Here is a 27,405-nt window from a genome sequence, read left to right as displayed (position 1 = left end):
CTTTCTTTATTCCCGGATTGAATTACCGGGTCAGGCAATCCAGAATTCGCCCATGACCCCTTTCACAACACACATCGGAACGTGTCGACCCAGCAATATACCCAGTCTATACCAGGTTATTTTTGCGGTGTGAAAGGGGTATTACTGACACAGACACCCACCACTTACTGACAGACACTACTTACTGACACACACACAGTACAAAACCTACTGACAGACACTACTTACTGACACACACACACACACACACACACACACACACACACACACACACACAACACAAAACTTACTGACACAGACACCCACTACTTACTGACACACACACACACACACACACACACACACACACACACACACACACACACACAGTACAAAACCTACTGACAGACACTACTTACTGACACACACACACACAACACAAAACTTATTGACACAGACACCCACCACTTACTGACAGACACTACTTACTGACACACACAACACAAAACTTACTGACACAGACACCATGCAAAATGTACTGACACAAACATTACTTACTGACAGACACTTCTTACTGACACCAGTGGTGCACACAGAATTTTTTTCTCAGTGGTACTGTGCCTGCGTGCCGTGGGCGTGGTCACATGTCATTAAGGGATGTGACCATGTGACACTAGGTGGAGTGGTTATATATTATGTGAATCCATGGCACAGACACTCCCTATCCCTGCGGACTACAGAGACAAGGACAGCAGGATGTGACCCTAGTTATAGAATACAAAATATTATATATAAGCTATGTACCCAGCACTCATCCTGTTATAATGTGAATATTTGCTCCAGTGCCCTCCTTCAGTTTTTCAATCTGTGGACAGAGTACAATGAGGCAGCACTCCCGAGTCTTGCTGGTGCAGTAAGATTTATTTAGTAAGATTCTGGATTAATAAGTCTTAATGCACCAGCAAAACTCGGGAGTGCCGCCTCATTGTACTTGTGCGGAGGGGTCTCAACCATTAGAGTTACTCACCGGGGTGTAGTATGAGTTGCCAGCGGCCGGGTCCCCGGCGGCCAGCATACCGGCGCCGGGATCCCGACTGCCGGCTTGCCAACAGCAGGGCGAGCGCAAATGAGCCCCTTGCGGGCGGGCTGGCTGCGGTCCCAGGGCCGCGCGTAAGCGCCACGCTATCCTCCCTCCAGGGGGTTCGTGGATCCCCAAGAGGGAGAAAAGGTGTCGGTATGCCGGTTGTAGGGATTCCGGCGCCGGTATATTGTGCGCCGGCATCCCAACAACTGGTATACTGAATACCACCCACACACCGCAGGCCCGGCACCCCATCGTCACTTTTTCTCTGCCAGTCTGCCAGGTGCGGGAGGGTGATGACATCACCTTCATGCTCCCAGCAGTCCTTTTCCTGGAAAAGGAAGAAGGTACTGGCGGCGATCTAGGAGCTTGGTGGTGGTGTTTTACAGTGTGGCGGGGGTATGGCGTACTGCCACACTTGCAGGACAGACTAACACACACACACAACGCAAAACATATTGACACACACGACACAACACAAAACTTACACACACACACACACACACACACACACACACACACACACACACACACACACACACACACACACAATGCAAAACTTACTGACACAGATACAATGCAAAACTTACTGACACAGACACAATGCAAAACTTACTGACACTACTTACTGACACACACACACACACACAAACGCAAAACCTACTGACACTGACACTACTTACTGACAGACTTACTTAGTTTACTTAGTTTTTTACTTAGTTTTTATTACTTAGTTTACTTAGTTTTTACTTACTTACTTAGCGACTCACACACACACACACACACACACACACACACACACACACACACACACACACACACACACACATTCCCCCCCCACCTCCCCTTCAAAACTTACTGACATAGACACCACTTACACAGGGCCTGGTGTGGGCTGCTACTCACATGGTTTTGCATGCTCCCTCAGCTCTGACATCCAAGGACCCAGCTCTCCTAAAAGACAGAAGCCTCCTGTCAAGACCCTTCCCCTCTCCGAGGCTCCGCCCTCGAACCCATCTGAAGCCCCGCCCCCTTTTCCATCAAAAGATAATTGCTTTTGCTGCAGCATACCATTCCTGCTGCAGCTTATACAATAACAATACCTCATTAAAGAGGGGAAGGGTCTTGACAGGAGGCTGCTGTCTCGGAACTATTTCCGTGGCTCCGCCCCCTTGTCCGCCGAAGCCACGCCCCTTGCCCGTCCGAAGCCCCGCCCCCTTGCAACACGTAGCGGTCAGGACACAGGCTGACTGTTTGTGTAATGTTACAGTTTGGGGTGGAGGTGAGTGAGATGATGTATGCGCTGACAGGAAATGTTTTTTTTTCCTGTCAGCACTGGCTACTGCCTGCACTGCAGGGAGCTCTGTGGGCCTATTTTCAATGGGGGGCTTGGAGCTGCAGCTCCATCCGCCCCATTGTTAATCCGGCCATGCGTGTGTGACCATATGTTTTTAAAGGTCCATGCTCTTGGATAACTGGGCACCCTTTTATTTAATGTGCCAGTGCCAAATGAGATATGTTTGTTAGGCAGCTGCAGCCGTACACCACTGATCGCTCTCCCACACTGCTAGCAAAGTGCCTAAGTCAGACCTGATCAGTGGGCAGCAATTCTTGCAGCCCTACGATCAAATAGTCACCGCCCACTGGGGGAGTGTATTTTAGCTGTGCAAGTGTGCCAACGCATGTGTAGCAGAGACTGCACAAACTGATTTTGTGCAGTCTCTGCATAGCCCAGGACTTACCCAGCCGCTGCGATCACATCAGTCTGTCCGGGACCGGAATTGACAATTGACGTCAGACACCCTCCCTTCCAACGCTTGGACATGCCTGCGTTTGTCCAGACACTCCCTGAAAATGGTCAGTTGCCAACAACAAACGCTCTCTTCCTGTCAGTCACCTTGCGATCGCCTGTGCGATCGCCCGTGCGATCGCTTTTTTTACACCACCCGTCTCTATGCATCGATCTCCGTTGCTGCGGTCCGTCGCGCATAGCGGTGCATACGCATGCACAGTTTGGACCTGATTGCAGGCTGTGAGAAAATGCAGCCTAGCAATCAGGTCTGAATTACCCACAAAGTGTTTTTAGGATTCATCTGCCTTAATGACTGGTGAAGTGCTTGACAGGATAATATGCTAGAGCAGCTAAAAGTTCAGGTTTGCAGACTTTGGATGCAATGTTAAACCCAGGAAGCAAAAATAGTTCAATAAGGTAACCATATACTAGAACATAGGTGAATATAGAGGATCTAGGGTTTATTGCATGACAGCATATCAAGATAAGAAAATTTGTGGAAAAGGCATTTTGTCCAGGCTTATAGAATAGAAATGACATGTAATCTCAGAATCTCAGAACCCACAGTGAACGAAATTGATTAGCTTTAAACAGAATTTCTGACAAATAGTCCAGCACATCATAAGAATGGTGGTTTGTTGAAATAACAGTTCAAGTTGGAAACCGGCAGAATCAAATCACTGAGGCAATACTTGTATGGACCAATAATGCATAGATGAATGCTGATGCAGGGACAATGGCCCTCATTCCGAGTTGATCGCTCGCTAGCTGCTTTTAGCAGCAGTGCAGACGCTAGGCCACCGCCCTCAGGGAGTGTATCTTAGCTTAGCAGAAGTGCGAACGAAAGATTAGCAGAACTGCGCGTGAAAACTTTCATTCCGTTTCTGAGTAGCTCCAGACCTACTCCTATCTTGCGATGAATGCAGTCTGTTTAGTTCCTGGTTTGACGTCACAAACACGCCTTGCGTTTGGCCAGCCACTCCCCCGTTTCTCCAGCCCCTCCTGCGTTTTTGCCTGGCACGCCTGTGTTTTTTAGCACGCTCCCTGAAAACGCTGAGTTGCCTCCCAGAAACACCCACTTCCTGTCAATCATACTACGATCACTCGAGCGACTGAAAAATGTCGCTCGAGCTTGGGTAAAACTACAAAGTTTTGTGTGAAAGTACTTAGCGCATGCGCGCTGCGTACCATGCGCAGAATTGCCACTTTTTCACTTGATCGCTGCGCTGCGAAAAACGTCAGCGAGCGATCAACTCGGAATGAGGGCCAAAGTTCATCAGGACAAAGGAACTGGGAGCAGGAATAACTTAAGTACTGTAGTTCAGAGCTGGAGACAGAGCTGAGATACTCAATACAGACGAGGCAGAATCCCTCCATGGCAAAGACTCATGGAACAGGTTAATCCGAGTAATGTTCTCTAGACCAGGTATCACAAAGCATCTAAGTAATATAACAAGCCTTGGAGAGCTGGGCTGGCTGGCATATAACAGACACAGTGACCAGTGAGGGAAGCCAGGCTCGGGATTGTTTAAACTAATTGCAAACTCAATACAGCTGCAGCACTGCACGAACACACAGGACCAAAGACAAACAGGGAACACATACTGTAATAAAATGCAGATTCTCACAGGTTGCTAATTTCATCTGATACCAGGTACATTCTAAATAAAGGGAATGCAACAGCTGACATGCACCAACAGCAACAGGATCATAACAAGTGTGCGCTGTCTACTGTTAGTCTGCAAATTCACTGCTACCCAGGCTGATGGAGAACTCACAGAGAGGCTGGGGTTCAGTCCCCTCTAAATAGCAAATATTTCTCTGGGGCAAATTGTAATTGCTTCTATATAGTGGGAGCATTTTCAAAGAGTAATTATAAGCCAGTCTCAGAGCCTTTATTTACACACACTGTCTTGACTAGTATATAGATTTAATTGGTCAAACAGTTTTTCACCTGATTAGGTTCACTGCTTTTAAAGACATCTTTATATTAGCTGAATCAAGCTGATAGCATTTATAAAACATATCACCATCATCATAATAAATAGTCATTGAACCACATTTGCACTAATAATTATTATAACCAAAAGAAGTGTGAAATAAAATGTAAAAACATTTCAAAATGCTTGTGTTGACTTATCTGTATCACCACTGGGTCTTTTGAGAAAGCTGAGTGTTTTCCTGGCTGCTGTCTGAAAGAGGAGACGTCATAGTGCCATGTGTCACTAGAGCTGCCAAACGTGGTCACCAGGATCTTTTAAGGTGTGTACACATGGTGAGATAAGTCTGTAAGATTTTGACTATATAGTCAAAATCTTATGAAAAGTTAGTGCATATCTCAAGGTGTTAGGCAGCCTGCGATACAGATTCGATCCCGATGCACATTCCCATGGGGCCGGTATCGTAAGGCTAGATAGACTGTGCAGGCAAGTCAATCTTGACTATCTAGTGTACTATTTAGTACAAAGTATAGTCAAAATTGGCAGTCAAAATCATACATAGACAAAATCTCAAGCACAGATAGTCAAAGTCTATACTATCTGTGCTATCTGGGCTCTGGGGGAGTTCAGAGGAAATCTCATAGTCAAAATCGAACATAGCAGGGATCTCACCGTGTGTACACTTAAAGGCACTTACACATGATGCAATTCTGCCTATGTGCCATATTGCACTATGCGATTTCCCTTGAACCTCCGGGAGCCCAAAACCACCTATATTGACTGACAAACAGTCTCTCCTTCATGCCCTAGTCATTTAAAAAACAAACCCTGCACCACCAAGTTGATCATGTGAGCAAAACGGGGGATGTGTTGGAATTCACCTAGCTGTAATGCTTTCACAATATCTGCAGTGTTATCAGAGATCACAAATCCTGAGGAGAGTTAAGTCGGGTAAGACATCCCATAGTTTTTCTAAAAGGTTGTGACCTCTTAGTGAAGCCAGTGATAAACAAAGTAGGCTGCCTCTGAATGTGGCATTATTTGTTAGATACGGCTTCTGCTGCTGATGAAGGCATTTCATCCACCCAGTGGGCTTTCACAGTCATGTAATCTTTAGTTTGCCCTCTATCGCCTGTCCACCTAGCTATGGATAAGTGGACAGTGGGTACAATGGCATTTTGTACGCCAATAACTAGGTTTTCTTTACGTCCTGGTAAAGTCGAGGAATGGCATTTCAGGTAAAATGGAACTGTGGTGGAATTTGGGACCGGGACACAGGACCTCAATTAACTGTGTAAAATGAACTGCATTAATGGCAGATATTGGATGCAGATCTAATACTAGCATAGCTGTTGGGATATCGATGATCCGCTGTGTGAATGGGTGAGAGCTGGTTGCTCCTTCAAAGGATTGTAAAACAGTAATTTGATTTGTGAAACTATTAGTAGTAGTCTTCTTTGTCCACTTCTGGGATGAAGATCCACCCCCAGCAGCAGCAGCAGGCCTAGCACTCAAGTATTCTTCTGAGGATTCCTGGAATGGGAAGGAGTTGTCTAGCCTTTACAAATTGGATGCAGAACTAGCTCCCATCATTACTGAGGACAGAGCCGTAACTAGACTTTCTGGTGCCCTGTGCCAGAGAGAGAATTGGTGCCCCCCCCCCTTCCCATTGTCCAATAGCGACATAAGGCACATGCCTTGTGGGGAAGGGGCATGACAAGACTAATCTCAGAGAAAGCCCATACTATGGTGCCCCTTCCCACATTTTATAGATATTATAATATATTATATATTATATATAAATGATACACACACATTTATAGACCACTGCAAGAAAATGGATTTGTGCACAAATCCTCTTTATACCACATTCATGCACTTAACTAGAGAGCTCGTTTTTATTCAGTTACAATACCATTTATTAAATAACACATATCAATATACAGTACTGCCACACCCAGGATTCAAACCTATAACTTGTTGAATTCTAATCAAACATCCTACTCATTGAGCTGTTTTATCCAGCATAAAAACTATAAACACTATATGAAGCTACTGGTACTTTGAAAAAAAAAATCAGCATTGCAATTGAGCAGATCTATGCAGTGTGCAGCCACACATCCAATCTCTTACAGCCACACACTACATATACCTGCACAGCTGCAATGCTGATCACTCCTTCACAGAGTACAAGGTAAGCTTCAAATAATTAAAATTCTATAGCTTAAAATTATCTACATTTATATGCAAGTGCAGATAGCTCAATGAATCGATTGTCTGACTGCAATGCCACAAGCATTGGGTTCGAATCCCGGGTACTGTATGTCAGCATCTTGAAATGTAATAAAGGACAGTGTGATTGAATAACACAGAAATCTCATGTTGAGTTCCTGAACGTTGTATAGGTATTAGCGACAGAAGGGGTCAGGGAAGGAGACAGGGGCGTTCAGGAGATGCTGGGCTTCAAAAAGGGGGGAAGCTGCATGAGAAATTAATTAAAACATAATTGATCAGTTCCACCAACAGCACCCCCTACCCTGCAGTGCTACTGTATGTGCGGTGCCCCTTCTGCACACACCTAGTTATTGCCCTGACTGAGGATATTAAAGATTAAGGTGTTAGCAGTGGAAATTACAGGTGCTGGGATCTAGTTGAGAGAATGGAGCTAGTTGAGAGAAGGGAGCTATCTGATGTTGGACTGTTTGTTTTTATGTTTTATTACCAGTTTCTGATGTTATAAAAAAAATTGTCATGTGCTTGCAGCAAATGATGTAACAAGGAGGAGCACCTCTACTTCCTGTGGTTCCACAACAGCTACAGATGGCTTGACAAATGTTGTCAGGAATTGGGTAAAAATAATTCCACACATAAGAGGTGGATTTGTTGGTCCTATGCCCAGGCATGACTATGGCCTTCTTATCATGGCCAAGAGCTGCTTCCACTGGTGCCTGGCTTACACAAACAGCATCCATATCCTCATTAGCTCCAGCATCAGCTACACAAATATCCTGCTTATCCTCTTGCACTTCCACGGTGGTATCCACAATTTCTATACATCAGTTATACTTCTGCTGCTCATCCCCACATTTGCAGAGGGAACAGAAATGGTGAAGGCAGCTTCTCTATGAGTACATTATCAGAAATGTCAAGCTCACACATAGCACTCAACAGCTTGGATGCATGTCAGTACGACAATAGATGCTGGGAGTTGAAGTCTAGCTCTGTGATTTGTGCTCTGTAAATAGCATGAAATGTGTATCCATTTAAACTACAATTCCCGACAGCCTACAGAACTTCTCTTTGTGACATTCCCGGCAATGGTGGAGCCTGAGAGGGCCTAACCTAGTAAGGAGTCTGGAAGCATGAAAGGCGAGAAGGAGCCTAATAATGTAATTTTGCTGGTGGTGAGCAGTGTGTACTGTCCTTGCAAAGGCAGAAAGGCCCTTTGGACCTTGTTGGTTGTTGCCTTATGCTGGTTTCAAAAGGGACCCCATAACAGTTCAAGCTTCAGGGTCCCAAAAATGGAGGCCCACCACTACCTAAAGGGCATATTTATGAAAAGGCAAAAAAGCCCTGTTGCCAGTCAAGTACTTAGTGATAACAGCCAAAAGCAATACAAAAATGCTGTATTCTTTGAAAATATGTTTAAAACATTTTTTAATTTTTTTTTTAAATAAATTAAATATTTTCTTATTATGTTATAAAGTGTATATATTTTTTTACATTTGCTTTTATGAAGTTGAACTGTATTGCCAATCTGGCACGTACAAGCATACATTTTGCACGGCAAAACAATGAGTTAACTCTTATAATTCTTGGCCAGTTTACTTTATTATCATCATAAAAGCAAGTATAATAAATAAATAAATAAATAAATAAATAAATAAATATAATAATAATAATAATAATGAAATAATTACTTCAAAACGAGATCGACCCTATGGGGAATCTCTCATGATTTACATGCTTCTCACATTTTGGGCCTGAGCCTTGAGTACTGTGGTTTTCTGGAGCCTCCAAATAAAACACACAGTATCTGTGCTGATATAACATCAAATGCTATAATATCTTATTAATAGTGATTATTTCCCTTTACATGCTAATGACACCAGTGTGGATGGTCGACTTGCAGTGATAGCATCTTGTAGCTGATTATCACCAGACACAATCACATCACATTTTATCTATTTAAAACCATTGAATGCTCAATTCTATTTGCTGCATGATTTAGTTAACTAGTTAACTTAATTACAATCGAATTGGTCATTGATAATTGAAGCTAGCATAGAGGAAAACAATTGGGAAAGGAGTTTAACCTGGCAATAAATTATTTAGATTTGTGTTTTAATAAACTGTATCTGGGTTGAGGATTTCTTCAATTATGTGAGGTTCCACAATATTGATTGAACAAGTCAGTGAATTAGTGTGTTGTCCTGTGTCTGTCCTTATTTTGGCATCTATTCAATTGGCCGGCTGCCGGGATCCCAGAGGTCAGAATACCAACACGGGAATTCTGCCAGCCGGCAATGCTGCCATCAGGAATCCCACCAGCCGGAATCCCGGCAAAACAGGACTATTCCCACTCGTGGGTGTTTACAACACCCATAGAGTGGGAATAGATCCTGTGGCGAGTGCAGCGAGCCACCGAGCCCACACTGTAGTGAGTGCAGCAAGCCCGCAAGGGGACTCTTTACCCTCGCCCCACTGCCGGAATACTCACAGCAGCAATGCCGGTGTCGGTATACGGCCAGTCGGCATCCCGGCCACCGGTAAATCATACCAAAACCTCACAGTCTGCAGTCATTTTACATTGAACTTAAATGTTCTGCACTTGGGCAGTAAAGTGTCTATAGATAGAATATACTTCAATAGATTTTATTGTGAAAAAATGGCAGTTTGTGCAATCTGCGTTTTTATTGGGCTTATTTTATTGATGTTAACGTTACAACCAGTTCTTATTGGGCTCGATTCAGAGGTGGACGCTAACTGCACGCAAAGCGCAGTTGAGTGATTATTTGTTACTACACATTTGCAATGACTCTGAAAACCCCTGTGGCACGCGTTACCCTGAGTGTACGCTGAAATGTGCACTATCGACAGTTGCGGATTACCATGGACTACTCAGGATAATGAAAATGCAGTCGCACTGGGTGCCTTGTTTTTCATTGCAGTGATCGCAGCTGATGTCAGATGCACGCCCCGAAAATGCCATGACATGTCTGCATTTTCCCAACCACTCTTCACAAACGCCATTCAATCACCCACAAACAGTCACTTTTTTGGCCTTTGCGCACACACAATATGTTCGCAGCGCATGCGTAGTCTGTCTGCTGACAATCGCTCAGTGCATGCGTTTTCAGTTTTGCAAATGAAAGTGAATCAGGCCCAGTATCGCCAGCATCCCTAATCTGTGTACATTTGCTCCAGAAACTTCTTTCATTCACATTTTACCATTTGCATTGTTCACGCTTGTATTTTTTACCCTGGTTTGCTGATCACTCTCTACTATCATGCTTGGAACCAATAAAGGGGGCTGTGACCTCCATGCAGCTAAATCCTGATAGGGTCCCTGGTGAAAATCACCCATATGTAAGACTCTGCACCCTTATGATTTGTTGTGCCAAGCCTAGCTGGTTTTGCAAATCCACTAGGTGTTACCCAGAATCGTGACAGAATACTCTAGCCCAGTGGCAGCCAACCCTGGTCCTCGAGAGCTACCAACAGTTCACGTTTTCCAGCTCACCTAGCAGGTGCACAGGTGCAGTCAATACTAACTGACACATTTTAAAAGATCCACAGTTGGATTCTGTGGAGACCTGGAAAACGTTAACTGTTGGTAGCTCTCAAGGACCAGGGTTGGCTACCCCTGCTCTAGCCCTACTGTACTATGGATTTAGCTGGCAAGCCATTTTCTAAGACTCTGTTGTGTCATTTTGTTTCCAAGGCTGAAATATAAGAAGATAGAAAAGAGTGCTTAGTGAAAACTATCATTTATTAAATAAATAATGAATATCTTAAAAAGAAAAGAAAAAAATCACATTTACAATATACATACACATAAATAGCCAGATTAAGGGGGGATGCAGGGCATATTGTACGCCGTGCCTTCCTTTGTCCCCCCCCCCCCCAGCCAAAGCACACTGACATCACTAGCTTTCCTCTCTTAAGCAGCAGCAGAACCAGCAGCCAGAATGTGAGCAGGACAGTATGCAGTGAAGGCAGAGGCACAGGAGTATTATGTTTCATGAGCTACAGCTAGAGCTTTCCGACCAGAGGAGAGATGAGGGTGGAGAGAGCTGTAAGTGACACAGGGATCACAGCTTCTCCTCTTCCCTGCTTGGCTGTCTGAGTCTTGTGTAAACTGCTATGCTGTCTAGAGATAGAGAAACACACACACAGTCCTCCTGAGTCCAGTTCCAGTGTGTCAGTAGTACAGAGGCTGCTGCTATTCTTGCATATGACAAGATATTTTTTAAAATGTTTCTATGTTTATTTTAAGGGTAAGATGTCTGAAAATGTTATATAATAATTGTCTTTCAATTAGGTGGAGCTATAAACAGTACCCAGCCATTATTAAACTATTAGATTAAAACTAGTATACATAATTGGTTTACATTTAATATACACAATCTATACCTCCCACCATGACCCATTCCAGGAGGAACAAAATGCTGTCTACCTGGACTTCCTTCTTAATTTATGATTGCAATCATCTGTGTTGAAATACCTTTCTTATCAATTAAATAGTTCAACACAGGTGATGCCAATCATATATTAAGTGGAAAGTCGAGGTAGAGAGCATTTTTTCCCTCCTGAAATGGGGCATGTTGAGAGGCATGCACAATCTAATATACCCCCCCCCCCCCCACTTTCCATTGGAGCCCCCCTGTCTTAAGTGCCCCGGGCATCCCCTAGGCTTAATCCGGCCCTGTACACATACTATATAGAACACAGGCGGGTACTTTCACTTAAAAACAAATACCCAGCTGGGTTAGTCATTTCAAAAAGGAATAGCTTCCTATTTAAGCACTGTTGGTGTATATCAGTCTTTTTATATCAGGAGAAGCATGCAGTTGCTGTTATTAAAGCATTTGTGGCATTAGTATAGAAACATGTCATCTGTGTTATTTAGAATCAGGTGTACAGCTTGGTCAGGGATTGTTTCAAACACACAAGATTTACCAGGCAGTAGTCATGATGGTTTTCTCCCAGCTCTTGGTGCTTATCCAGAAAAATGGTGCCTTATCCGAAATGTCCCTATCTTTAGTGATTGGATGTACATTATAAAGCAAATACCAGCAAGGAGGTGTTCTGTAATGTCACCTAATGCATTTTCCGCCCTAATACATCTCAACGGCTTCCTCAAAGGTCAGGCTGAATATCCCTTTAAAAAGCAGCTGCTGGAGAAAAAGTGTAGTGTGTGAAAATTAACTGAAGCGCCAAGTCTTTTCTATTTCTTTTAGTAAAATACAAGAAGTTTGAGCTGCATATTTCTCCTAAGAGAAAGCCAAAGTGGCCTTTATTATTTCTATACTATCCGTTCAAGATCTGGCATGTCTGCTCTAGGACTGGAACAAACGTATGTCGCATAATTTAAATACCTTTTCAGGTGCTTTCAGGATGATGTGTGATGAGCTGATTCAGGTTACCTCTGCCACCTTCAGTATCCTCCAGTAAGACAAGGTAATGAAACTGTGGGGCAATATGCAAATCAATTCAGAACCCACGCCTCTGAGCACCAGTGGAACAAAGGTGGTGACCATCTTGCAAAAGTTGTTTGACTGTTTTACTGACAAATTTGCTTCTTGTTAGTTACCAGCCACTCTAAATTACCTAATCTCACTGTGTAACAAGAAAGATGATGGACTACGACCATGTATCGATTACCAGGGTTGAATAGCATGACAATTAAAAGTCACTAATCTGACACATTTTCGGTACTTTATCAGGCCTAAACTTTTTGCATAATATGTCAATGAAATCTTCTTGGATGTGCTATACTGATTTGTAGTAGTCTACATTGATGGTATTTTAATTTTCTCTTCAGACCTCAATGAACACAGGAGACATAGGAGACAGAGGTTTTATTACGTCTACAAGTTAATCACTATTGAAATCTGAGAAATGCTGGTTTGAATAAACCCAGATACCCTTTTTTGGGTATGCCAAGAGAAATGCTGGGCCCCGGTTCAACAACTTCCCGGGCCCCTCCAGAGTGGGTGTGGCCACAGTATGTATATTTCTATATATAGGTAAATATATATATATATATATATATATATATATCCCAAACAGTAGGCGGCACTCTAGGACTTTTCAAAGATCTAGTCAGATTGCTTAGATTTTAAGCATGGATCTCTCCGTGAGTACCCCCTTTAGTATAGTTAAGGGAGAGTTACAGTGAGTTGGGGTGAGACGGGCTTCCGGCACTCAGACCAAACCCCATGTGTTCCTTCTCAGCCTCAAACCTTACCTCATAGCACCTCTGGCATTGCAACATGGTTTGTGCAGGTGCACAGTTACTTGCTTTAATTTTGTTTTAGCTTTACTCACAGCTTAGCATCAGGCAGCCCCAATGTGCTTTATTTCTGTGCTCAAACCTCTTGCCAAAATCAAGCAAGCTCTTTTCCTCAGAATCCTCTGGTTCAAACAAAGAACAGCTTTCCTTAGTTTCTTCTGAACTGAATAAAGTTTCTCTTGTTTATACTGTATCTCTTACAGGCACATCCTTTGGTCAACTTCTGCTTGAAACATCTCTAACCTTCAGCCTTGAAGCACTGTAATGGCTATTGGCATACTTCACTGGTAACTCATCCTCTTTCCAAGAGCTGTTATCATTAGAATCTTTAGACCTTGACTTTATGTCAAGAAACGTACTGCCACTCATAGATTCTGGACTCTCTTGTCCACATGACATACTCAAATGTTTATTCCATTGATCCATAAACTTTATCTCACGGTTTTGATGGTTATCGCCCAAGATTCAAAAATGCTCATACAGTATCTCTCAGACCAGGCAATCTGCTTTTTCTAATACCATGCTTATTATTTTTGCTCACAATGGGGGTCATTCCGAGTTGTTCGCTCGTTATTTTTTTCTCGCAACGGAGCGATTAGTCGCTAATGCGCATGCGCAATGTCCGCACTGCGACTGCGCCAAGTAAATTTGCTATGCAGTTAGGTATTTTACTCACGGCATTACAAGGTTTTTTCTTCGTTCTGGTGATCGTAATGTGATTGACAGGAAGTGGGTGTTTCTGGGCGGAAACTGGCCGTTTTATGGGTGTGTGCGAAAAAACGCTACCGTTTCTGGGAAAAACGCGGGAGTGGCTGGAGAAACGGAGGAGTGTCTGGGCGAACGCTGGGTGTGTTTGTGACGTCAAACCAGGAACGAAACTGACTGAACTGATCGCAGATGCCGAGTAAGTGTGGAGCTACTCAGAAACTGCTAAGAAGTGTCTATTCGCAATTCTGCTAATCTTTCGTTCGCAATTTTGATAAGCTAAGATTCACTCCCAGTAGGCGGCGGCTTAGCGTGTGCAAAGCTGCTAAAAGCAGCTTGCGAGCGAACAACTCGGAATGACCCCCAATACACACAGGAATAATGTGGTTTATTGTATCACACTTTGCTTTCAAAAGTATTCTCAATACAGCAAAACATGTTTCTTCATGTGGCACTTCAATTACCAGCATGTATCATAGCACTTTCTATTGAATTACTTTTTCCAGTGGTATCTCTCTGAACCACACCCTGTTTTAATGAGCTAGAGAAACAGACTTATGCTTTCAGCAATAAAAAATAACTTTTTTCCATTAAGCCTTTTTCTACTGCACCAATTTCACAAACACTTTGCTTCTGCTTGCAGAAATGCTTAACTATGTAAACACTTATTTCTCTTCAAGGACACAGTATATTTACATATATATGAGCCCCCCCTGCAGATCGTGCATTTGCCCCTGTATCTACATTATATATAAACCATCTTTCCATGTGTGTTTTATCTGTGGTTCTTTTAAAATTGACGAAGTACCATAATGGGACTGAAACATCAGACTTTTCTTACTTTATTATTTAAACACTGGTGGTATGTAATCGATAAAAAAAAACACAAATATTTTGGGGGATGAAAATGGTTAGTGCCCTCCAATCTATCTATTTGTTTAATAAAGCAACCGAAATGGAATTTTTTTTGCTATACTGAGGATGCACCTAAGTCTGGTATTTTGGTGAAGTGAGTGCAGGCTCGCCAATACTTTCTCTCTCTCTCTCTCTCTCTCTCTCTCTTTCTTTTTTTCTCTCTCTCTTCTCTCCCTCTTTCTCTCTATATATCTATCAGTGATGTGCGGTAAGGTGAGGCAGATGAGGCAGAGCCTTTACAGTCATACTCCAGTATACTCCAGAGTCTTAACTGTATAAATTATATGAATGATACAAAGACTATATACATATATTCTAAATATCTTAAATGTATTATTCTAATCATTTTTATAGTCAAAACTCTGTTGTTAAAAGTTTACGAAAGGTGAGGCAATGCCTCACATACCTACCTTTTCTGCACATCTTTGATCAAAACTTACCAAAACTCCAGCAGTAAGCACCTGTGCATAATGCCTACATGGACCCTTGGGCTCATACATTGGGGGTCATTCCGAGTTGTTCGCTCTGTAAAAATCTTCGCATCGCAGCGATTTTCCGCTTAATGCGCATGCGCAATGTCCGCACTGCGACTGCGCCAAGTAAATTTGCTATGCAGTTAGGATTTTTACTCACGGCATTTTCATCGTTCTGGCGATCGTAATGTGATTGACAGGAAATGGGTGTTACTGGGCGGAAACAGGCCGTTTTATGGGCGTGTGGGAAAAAACGCTACCGTTTCCGGAAAAAACGCAGGAGTGGCCGGAGAAACGGGGGAGTGTCTGGGCGAACGCTGGGTGTGTTTGTGACGTCAAACCAGGAACGACAAGCAGTGAAATGATCGCAGATGCCGAGTAAGTCTGGAGCTACTCAGAAACTGCTACGAGGTGTGTAATCGCAATATTGCGAATACATCGTTCGCAATTTTAAGATGCTAAGATTCACTCCCAGTAGGCGGCGGCTTAGCATGAGCAAATCTGCTAAAATCCGCTTGCGAGCGAACAACTCGGAATGACCCCCATTGTACTGTCAAAGTCAGAAAAATATCTCTATGCACACTACCATATTTGCACCTCACACAGGTCCGTGCTGCGCATGCGTACGCTCTCCCGTACGTGCGCATACTCACAGTCGCGGGCACCCGCAGGCGCATGGTATGCGTATTTACGGTAGAGTTTATGTGATCGTAGCGTGCGACTCAATCATTACATATTTTCACTATATAATGTATTTTGTAGATCATGGTCCCTTTGATAGATTCTGCAAGTTTGGTTAATATAGAATGTTCATGAACAGAGAAATCCCTCTTTGTTTGATACGAAGGGTCAGACAGGAGTAATACAGTGGTGTTTAGTATCCATCGGAAGAATATTTAATTAGAAATATTCCGGTGTTGGTTTGAAGCAGATCAATCGCTCGTGCGAATAGTTATGGACATAAGAAGTTTATGAACATTTACTTTATTTGCACTTTATTACCCATGCGGCGGGAAACCCAGTTTCCCTCCCACCTGAGCTGTTGGAAATAGTCACAGCCCACCTGTATGAATCAACCTATGACCTTTTGTTATAATGCGAAGCCGAATTCCTGTGTCCAATGAACAATGAGATTGTAGGGACCATTGAATTGCATTGTGTGTGGGGCATAAATAGAAAGGCCGATCACATCCAGTTCTTACTCTTCAACGGTTATCATTGCTGAAAATCGGGAGCTGGATGTCCAGAGGCGCATGCGATCGTTTCCTTTGTGCGTAAGTTTTTCTCCGTAATCATACTGTTTCTCTCTTGTTATTATGGGCCATATCTCTCTCTCTCTTCTCTTTCTCTCATTTTTCCCTTAAAAAACTTAATAGTATTGTATTTACTGTGTAGTTACCTGGTTAGTTAGTCTATGTTATATTGTAGTGTATGATTTGTATTTGTATTAATTCTTTTGCAAGTATATCATTCAAAATATATATATATTAGGCGTTGGACCCTAAGCACGGTATCTGTGTGTTTCTTATAGTATTAAGTAATCTCAGAGCGTCGGTGACGCTCAAACAGCTTTTAAGGTAATAAGGTTATACTGTGTTGCATTTACTCTCTAATATTACACTAAGGTTTTACTGCACAATACACTGTTTATGGTTTAGATACAAAGGTTTAATATAGTGAGCGTCAGCTCCGCTGGTGATCTCCTCGTGGTCCCGAGCGTTCGCTACGCTATAGCGAATCATTACTTTAGTTAACAGCCAATAACGTGCCTGCCTGTGATCTCTTGGCCGTGAGTGAACGTGACGCTTGAGCGTCTCGATCACGGCAAAGCGATTGTTACGCAACTAGCGTACCCTTACGGTACTTCATACATAAATAGCGTACAGTGTTCTTAGACCTCATAAAGGGTATTATATACGATAAATATTTAGCTTTATCAATTGGCGGCTCGCCCTGTCCTTCACATATCTGCACTAGGTAATTTCAGCAGACATTATCCAGCAGCAAAGGGCGGGAGATCATATTCCTCGTAGTGCTGTTTGGATAAGCGTCTGCTTCTCTTAGTAAAGGGTGCTGAAGGAATCCGGGAACCGGAGGTAAGAACAAAACAATAGTGTCTTTTTAAAACTGTTTATTTTTCTGTCTTGCGTACACACGCACGCACACATATATATCTGCATTTCCTTTTCATTGGTGTATTTTCGTATGTCACTCTCCTGTTTGCCAGTTCTATAGTTGATAAACATATAAATTGTGTTACGGTGGATCTTTGCTTTGCGTACACGTGTCTCTAACAAAAGACTGAGACTTGCGTACGCAATCCAAGGGCCGACGCACGCAGCGTATATTACGCAACGGAGCGTACGGGTACGCCCACGTAACTCAAATCACAAGTTTTTTTTCTCTCCTCTCAACGCGATAAGTAGCGCCACGCGGTAAATAACGCCAGGCGATAAATCGCGCAAAATTTTTTTTTTTAATTCCAAATTTAAATTAATAGATCCTTCTCCTAATTTGTAACACATCTGGTCTAAAGAGAAATTTCTGCGCAGAAATAGAAATAGAAACAAAAGTGTACATGTGGTGAGTGAGTGTGTTGTATACAATTTTACAGGTTGAACCACAAGAAAAGTCGAGTTCTCGTGAGGTACATGCGTGTAAGTGACGTACATGGTGGCTAGGGAGGCATCCCTGGTTAAATATACAATTTGAGCATTAGAGTGTAGCAGACCAGGAGGTCATACTGTAACAGACCAGGAGGTCATAGCAGACCAACAGGTTCAGGTACAGCAGACAAGGAAGTCCGCTATACAGTCCACAGGCACAACACCAAGAAAGGGTTGGTGCAACACCCATATAGGCCATATAAGCTCTGGCTGAAGGAATTCGCAGCCGAAATTTTCGATTCCACTGGTCGCTCAGTACATAAGATTAGTTGCTTGTGTACTAAACGATTGTACCGCACGTAATTGTGTGCATTAGTAAACCTGACCGGTACTATTTGTGTACGAAGGTCATAAACGCTATTTGTACATTCTAACGTGATTTGTGTAATTTTTTTTTATTTTAAGGGAAGTCCGCTGCTCACTCAGGAACTATCCAGCAACCAATAGTTACTGGAAAGAGTAAGTGTTCTTCGGAGCACCCTCACAGGTTCCAGTAAATAGAGGTTCAGGTCGCAGGGGCCCTAGGTCGAGTACGCCAGCACCATATCAGTGTGATCAGGTCGTATAGGTCGGCGTGGGCGAGTGAGTGGGGTACTCGGTAAACCGCCACCGTCAGCCTATTTTGGACATTTGGTTTGCGTAAGGGTTGGTTAAATAAAGCAACACCTTCGAACTATGGGGGCCACTTGTTCAGGTAGGGGGCGATCAACCTCGGTTCGGGTTGATTCAGTGAACCGACCAATTGGGTCGGCAAGGTATGTAATGTGTGAGAAATACGGAAGTCACACAGAAGCTTTATGTGATGAATGGGAGAGAATGACAGTACATGACGGGGAGAAATTCCCAAGAGTAGGTAGCTTCAGCACAGAAGTGTTAATGAATTTAAGGAGAAGGATATGTCTCATTAAATCAACAAAGAGACGAATCAAACATTACGATTATTTGCAGTTGTGGCAGCAGGAAGGTGACATACAGAGAGGATTGGCTCAGGCGGCGGGATCTGGCTCAATCAGAAAACTGATAGCCACGGCCCCACCGCCACCATACATATCAGGAGAGAAATTGGTTGCGGAGAATGACGCACTAAGGTGTAACACACAAACACTTAGCAACTGTATAAATGTTAAAGATAATGTTAACTAATTAACCAACGCAAGTATTAACCCGTGCAAGTTGTACCCTGTTTTGAACTTTCCTCAGGAGTGTGATCAAGAAGACGAATCGGCAACAATTTCAGCGCTCTCTCTAGCAGCCACCATAGCAGAGACCACAGTAGGCACAGCTCCACCCACGAGATTAGTAACAAAGGCCCCTAGCGGAGGGATAGGTGAGGTCGTGTCTACAGGTAAGTACGGCACCATACACTATGCTGAAGCCATTTCACCACAGGCTGTAGAACCCACACAGAGTGATGTTGTTAGAGTTAATCCTGTTAGGGTAATAGCTGTTCCAAATGGGAAAACTGACACAACAGGGGTCACCCCTGTGAGGAACATTGCCATGTATAGCCCATTTTCCAGAATGGAGTTAAGGACCATCGTGTCTGAATTCCCTGACCCTAGAAAAGATTTAGTTGCCAGTCAAAAATACATCAGAGACTTAGGTAACACTGTAGAGCCCAACAATAAAGACTGGCAGATATTGCTGAGAGCATGTTTACCCTCCAATGTTGACGCAACTCAATTTTTAGCTGATTGCGGATTAGATCAGGATGTACCTCTTACAGATGTATACAACAAAGACAATGTAAAAAGAATAAACTTACAGTTAAAAGAATATTTCCCAGCGGTAGTCAGATGGAACAAGATATTCTCCATTAAACAGAAGGAGTCAGAGACAGCTGCAGAGTATTTTCACAGAGCATTATCAGAAATGGCAAAATACACAGGCATAGAGGACATTAAAACAAACATAAACCATCGAGAAGTAGCAGTATCGGTACTGATGGATGGTTTAAAAGAGTCATTGAAGACTAGGGTACAGACCACACAACCATGTTGGCGAGGTCTGTCTGTGGCTACTTTGAGAGAGGCTGCTATTGATCACGATAGGAACATCACCAGACACAGGGAACAACAAAGTGATAAGTTAATGGCCGTAAGTATACAGGCCCTGACCACAAGGCAGCCTTTGTTTGTATCACCAAACCCTGTGGGTAAGTCAAGTGTGGTTACTTGTTATTCTTGTCATAAACAGGGACACATGGCACGAGATTGTAGAGTAAAGAATGTACGAAACTCATACCAACCCCCTAGACAACGACACGACACACGACATTGGGAGCAAGGTCCGCAGAAACGGAGTTATGAGCCACATGCAGGGGAAACAAAAAGATACCCCCCAAACAGAGATTGGAAAACCTCTGGTAGTTCCCAGCTAACTCCCTCACAAGTAGTTGCTGCCAGCGGGATTCAGGGAGGTCACCATACCCAATAGGGGTGTGGCCATACCTGTAATCTGCAGCCAGTAAAATTGATTGCAAGTCTTGGAAGTGAACCAGAAATTGCAATCAATGTAGCTGGTAAATCATTAAACTTTCTTGTAGACACAGGGGCGGCCAAATCAGTGATAAATTCGACAGTGGGCATGAGGACCACTGGTAGGACAATTCCAGCCGTGGGAGTAACAGGAGTAGTCCAGCATTACCCTGTTAGCAAACCAGCAGAGATTACAATAGGGCCTTTACATACCAAGCATTCCTTTTTGCTGGCTGCATCGGCACCGACCAATCTCCTGGGAAGAGACTTACTGTGTAAAATGGGGTGCGTCATTTATTGTACTCCTGAAGGTGTATTCTTGGACATACCTGAGAATCACGCTCAGGAAGTACGAGACATGTTAGACTCCCCGTCAAAATTAATGTCACATACCACTATGACAAATAGGACTCCCTCCCAAGTAGAAGAAATGACATCTCAGATACCAGAGTCACTTTGGACTAAAGATGGACAGGACACTGGATTAATGGCAAACGTAGCTCCGGTAGTTGTACAAGTAAAAGATGGTAGGATAGCTCCAAAAATCCCACAGTACCCTCTGAAGCTAGAGGTGGAGTTAGGAGTTTACCCAGTAATAGAGCGCTTGCTACGACAGGGCATTCTGGTAAGAACGTCCAGCACTGCTAATAGTCCCATCTTCCCTGTGAAAAAGAGTGGGGGGAGGGGTTACCGGCTAGTGCAGGATCTAAGGGGGATTAACAAAATAGTTGAGAGTCAGTTCCCCGTAGTGCCAAATCCAGCTGTCATCCTAATGCAAATCCCTCCCACTGCGAAATTTTTCACTGTTATTGACCTCTGCTCCGCTTTCTTTTCGGTACCTCTGCACCCTGACAGTCAATATTTGTTCGCATTTGCATACAGAGGAGTCCAATACACATGGACTCGATTACCACAAGGATTCATAGATAGCCCAAGTATATTTTCTCAGGCTTTGCATGATTGTTTACAGTCTTTCCAACCAGTGAGTGGATCAGTATTAATACAGTACGTGGATGATCTACTACTGTGTTCTGATTCATTGGAGGCATCCCTGAAGGATACGAAACAGCTCCTGTTTCATCTTTCAGACACAGGACACAAGGTTTCCAAAGACAAGTTGCAATTATGCCAAACTAAGGTAAAATATTTGGGACACTGTTTAACACAAGGACTGAGACACCTGACCGCTGATAGAATTCAAGCAATTAGAGACATGACTCTGCCACAAACCCAGCAACAAATCAGAACATTTTTAGGAATGTGTGGGTATTGCCGTAATTGGATCCCAGGGTTTTCCATTTTAGCGTTACCTTTGCAGGAAATGGTCTCCTCAAACAAACCTGATCGGATTTCGCATACAGACGAGTCTGAGGCAGCATTTGAGAGACTTAAACAGTGCCTAACGCAGGCACCAGCATTAGGTATGCCGGACTATGGGAAACCCTTTGAACTATACGGAACAGAAAGTGCTGGTTGCGCGGCAGGCGTACTAACCCAAAAGCACGGTGATGCCAGCAGGCCAGTAGCATATTACAGCGCTCAGCTAGACACGGTAGCGCGATCCCTCCCCACATGCTTGCGAAGCGTTGCTGCGATAGCATTGCTAGTAACGAAAAGCGAAGACGTCGTGCTAGGTCACAACCTCACAATTCATACACCGCATGCAGTGTCAGCCTTGTTAAATTCTGCCCAAACCAGGCACGTCTCATCAGCGCGGTTTACAAGATGGGAATTGGCACTAATGGCCCCCGTAAACATCACCATAAGGAGATGCAGTGCATTAAATCCTGCAACATATCTCCCAAGTGTGTCTGGACAGACCCAAAGGGTGGAGGATGAGAGTACTGGGGAAGGAGGATTTAATACAAAGGAAGACACTCATGATTGTATAGAATATTTGACCCAAAATTTTACCGCAAGGCCTGACATCAGTGACAACCCACTGGAAGATGCAGAACTTACGTTCTACACGGACGGTAGTTGTCATAGACAGTCAGACTCGGGAGACTTGTGTACTGGATACGCAGTCGTAGATGACCAAGGTACCATAGAAGCGGAACCGCTAGGCCCACCTCACTCAGCCCAGGTTGCTGAACTGGTCGCCCTAACCAGAGCATGTGAATTGGCTAAGGGCAAATCAGCCAATATCTACACCGATTCTAGATACGCATTCGGGGTAGTCCATGATTTCGGAGCCCTATGGCGCCTCAGAAATTTCATGACGGCAGCTGGTACATCGGTAGCGCATGCAGCTCACATAAAAAGGCTTCTAACAGCGATACAGGAACCCGACAGAGTGGCTGTTATCAAATGTAAAGCACATACATATAGCCAAGACCTAGTATCGCTTGGTAACAGCCGAGCAGACGAAGCAGCTAAGTTAGCAGCTGCTACCCCCAGACAGACAGACACCACACAACTGATGGTATTTAATACCATCAACACACAGAAGTTGTGTGAGATGCAAAATTTGTGTTCCACACAGGAAAAGGCAGTCTGGAAGGCAAAGGGATATGGCCAGGAGTCCTCAGGACTCTGGACGGATGGACATGGTAAACCAGTGGCCCCCAGAGCATATCTTCCATGTTTGGCTGAAGCAGCTCACGGGCTGACTCATCTAGGCAAGGAAGGGATGTGCAAGTTGGTAAGAGCATATTGGTGCGCCCCAGGATTCTCCTCTCATGCGAGTAAAAGAGCCATGTCATGCCTTACCTGTTTGAGAAAGAATATTGGAAAGGCAATACCTACAGAACCATCCCATATCCCACCTGCCAGCGGCCCTTTCCAGGTAATACAGATTGACTTCATTCAATTACCCCCTTGTCGAAATTTGAAATATGTACTTGTTTGTATAGATGTTTTCTCAAATTGGGTCGAGGCATTTCCAGCGGCCACAAATACCGCTATGTTTACTGCGAAGAAAATTGTGCAGGAATTTGTATGTAGATATGGTATCCCTAGAATTATCGAAAGTGATAGGGGTACCCATTTTAGAGGTGATGTCTTTCAAGGAATGTGTAAATTGATGGGAATTGATAGCAAGCTGCACACTCCATACCGTCCACAGGCGAGTGCGAAAGTGGAAAGAGTGAACAGCACTATTAAAAATAAACTGAGTAAAGTGATGGCAGAGACAGGATTGACATGGCCAGAAGCTTTACCCATTGTACTGTACAGCATCAGAACCACTCCCAGGTCCCCTCTTAATCTGTCTCCCTTTGAAATCTTGTTTGGTCGACAACCGCATGTTATGATGAACCCTCAGGAAGATTTGAAGTGTAACAATGAAGTAACTGTAAAATACTTGATTAACATGAGTAAACAGTTGAGGAACCAAAATGATAATCTGAAGTTAGTGATTCCTGATTTACCAGATAGTAATTGTCATGACATTGAACCTGGGGATTATGTAATGATACGGAATTTTCTACGCTCAGGTTGCCTTATTGACAGATGGGAAGGACCATACCAGGTCTTATTGACTAGCACTACAGCATTGAAGGTTGCTGAGAGAGAGACTTGGGTTCATTCGTCCCACTGTAAGAAGGTCGTTGATCCAGAGAAGTCCTGTGATAAGGAACAGACGGTAGAGGTTGTATCACTAGAGTGTCTGTTCCAGGAGGACTGAGGCGGCACCTGAGCATTGAAAATCACAAGACCAAAAGCAGTTGTCGATCCCCTGTTCCCTTTTATTGTTTTTCTCCAATTTCCCATCCCATCTCCCTCAATTATTTTTTTCCCCCTCTCATTTTTCTTCGTCTCCTCCTATAAGATGGACTTGCCCCAAGAGACTGTGATCCGGATTTTCCTGTTGACCATGATGTTGACCAGAGCAGTCTGTTCCGGCGAGAGTACCATGGAGGTCGAGAGAGGTTCTGGAATGGGTTCTGATGATAAAGATGGAGGCGTAGTTTTCCGAGAACAACATAATCAACAAGCAAAGGCGAGTATCAGAAAACGATCCGATAGCATTGACCATAGAAGGAATTGTGAAGGATTGTTAGCTGAAGAAAACTGTATCTGTAGGCTCTGTAACAATGTCATTGAGGATGGGTGCATTAAGAAATGCCAATCCAGTTTTAATATCCATATGGACCGGCATCCATTGAGTGACTATCACTCCTTAGTGGGTAATGTGTTAAACAAAACAGATTGTTGGGTATGCTCTCAAGTACCTCAGGGTCATAGCAAATCAGGGCTAGTACCATTTCCTTTAACGATAGAGGAGGTACTTGAGTTAAATGGTGGGAGACCGGTGGACCGGAGGTTTAATATCTCCAGCCCTCCTAGTTTGAAGCTCCACCAATACCATGTGGATAGGTCCCTATTATGTTTCAACATCTCCAATCCCCGAAAACCGGGAAATTGGGAAGTGTCATGGAGTAACCACACCATGACCTTTTCGCATAGAGCAGATAGAATGCCTACAGATACAGAGCTTGTACGCCACATAGCCAGTAGAGGAAAATCTTTCCGGTATAGGTATACCTTAGGAAATAGGATTACTAAAGTTGGAGAGGTATCACCAGGATACTGTGCACATATCGTACAACCTGATACGTGTACTAAGCAGATGGAAGAATTAGGGTTAGGAGATTTCACATGGAAGGTGTGTAATATGGTTATGTCCTACTCCGTCCCATATGTTCTCCCCGATGATGCATATTTCATATGCGGGAGAAAGGCGTACAAGTGGCTTGCCCCAAACTCTGAAGGATTGTGTTATATTGGAAAAGTACTGCCTGAAGTAATGACTGTATCACATGACAAAATGAAAGACATACACCGTGGTGCCCAAGCTCCTTATACTCACACCCATTACGAGCACGTTGTTAAAAGGCACCTGATAGAGAAGACAGAGCATCCGGCCTCTGATCTGATAAGTGAATCCACCGGGATTCAATTCTTAATCGCGTTAGATTTCACCCGCACCGCTAGAGGAGTGCTGAATTATAAATACATTTCTGCGCTCGCCAATTTGTTAGATAATATCACTGAAATGTATGATGACACGTTTAGGTATACTGGAAGAGAACTTCAGGCTTACAAAACAGAACTGGTACAGCATAGAATGGTTCTCAATTACCTCACAGCAGTGACAGGCGGATATTGTGTCACACTGGCAACACAATACGGCGTGAAATGTTGCACATATATTACGAATAGCACCGAGGACCCGGTCGAGGTCATAGACCAAAAGATGGACGATATTCTCCAATTGAAGTGGGAATTTCGCAGGAGACACAATCTCACTCTTGCTGCTGTAGGTAATGAGCTGACTGGTTGGGTGTCATGGTTGAACCCGCGAAATTGGTTTTCTGGTTTAGGAGACTGGGCTCAAGGAGTCATAATGGATGTTGGGAAGTTTCTCCTATGTATCTTAGGTGTTGTCATATCGATTGGATTGATATTTAGATGCGGTCAGACTTTAATGAAGTGCAATCATCGTACTAGGGTAATGAGTTTAAGGAGTGAGGAAACTGTAATTAACCTGGACTTGATTTATGACCCAAATGTAGAAACAATGATGTGATGAAAATGCGATTTCTACGGTCCGTTTCTTTCACCTGTTTTTCCGTTTTCTCCAAGGTAACAAGACCCACTTGGACGAGGAATTTGATGAGCCGATATACAGACAACAGAGGGATTAAAGAAGAAGTTTGACAACCTGATACACAGATTTTTGATGAACTATGCCATGGATCCCCAGTTTCCCTAGAAATTTTAAAATTACGCTAGCCCAACACTTTTGTAAATCTATGGACATTGAAAGCTTTTGCTCGCACCTTATGGGCAAAAGCACAAAGAAGACTGCATTCAACAGACACCAAACAAGACCTCAATCGACGACTGTACATTTACCTGACATAGAATACCACCGCATTTACCGTAATTATGTCTTTTCTTCATTTCTACAACCCTCAGGTAATGACACACATAGTCAATAGGGAATACAGGCACAGATATCAGCAATCACATATCTCCCCCATTCATGTATCATCAACTAAAATGTGCTCCCCCATTTTGTTACAACCAAAGCCAAAAAGAGCTCGGTAAAGTTTGACAGCCCATCCACAGACCCGTACCACGGGATAAGAAGGAATTCACATGTATACTTCGCAATACCTCGAAGCTTGATTTAAAACACGTACGGCACGATGATACATGACCCCCAAGCACGGATTCATACACACATGCTTCTGCTATCTCACTAGGTCATACCCTTTTCCTACCATCTCCTCTCCTCCCTTACCCAACCATGTAAATGTATTAACCCCTAACATATATTTTTCTCTTTTTGAAATGTTTTCAGGAAGTGGCAGTTATTGTTGACTGCCAAAGGGTGGACTGTCAAAGTCAGAAAAATATCTCTATGCACACTACCATATTTGCACCTCACACAGGTCCGTGCTGCGCATGCGTACGCTCTCCCGTACGTGCGCATACTCACAGTCGCGGGCACCCGCAGGCGCATGGTATGCGTATTTACGGTAGAGTTTATGTGATCGTAGCGTGCGACTCAATCATTACATATTTTCACTATATAATGTATTTTGTAGATCATGGTCCCTTTGATAGATTCTGCAAGTTTGGTTAATATAGAATGTTCATGAACAGAGAAATCCCTCTTTGTTTGATACGAAGGGTCAGACAGGAGTAATACAGTGGTGTTTAGTATCCATCGGAAGAATATTTAATTAGAAATATTCCGGTGTTGGTTTGAAGCAGATCAATCGCTCGTGCGAATAGTTATGGACATAAGAAGTTTATGAACATTTACTTTATTTGCACTTTATTACCCATGCGGCGGGAAACCCAGTTTCCCTCCCACCTGAGCTGTTGGAAATAGTCACAGCCC

This window comes from Pseudophryne corroboree, chromosome 7, assembly GCF_028390025.1.
Source record: "Pseudophryne corroboree isolate aPseCor3 chromosome 7, aPseCor3.hap2, whole genome shotgun sequence".
NCBI lineage: Eukaryota > Metazoa > Chordata > Amphibia > Anura > Myobatrachidae > Pseudophryne > Pseudophryne corroboree.
Note: the sequence above shows the minus strand (reverse complement) of the source record.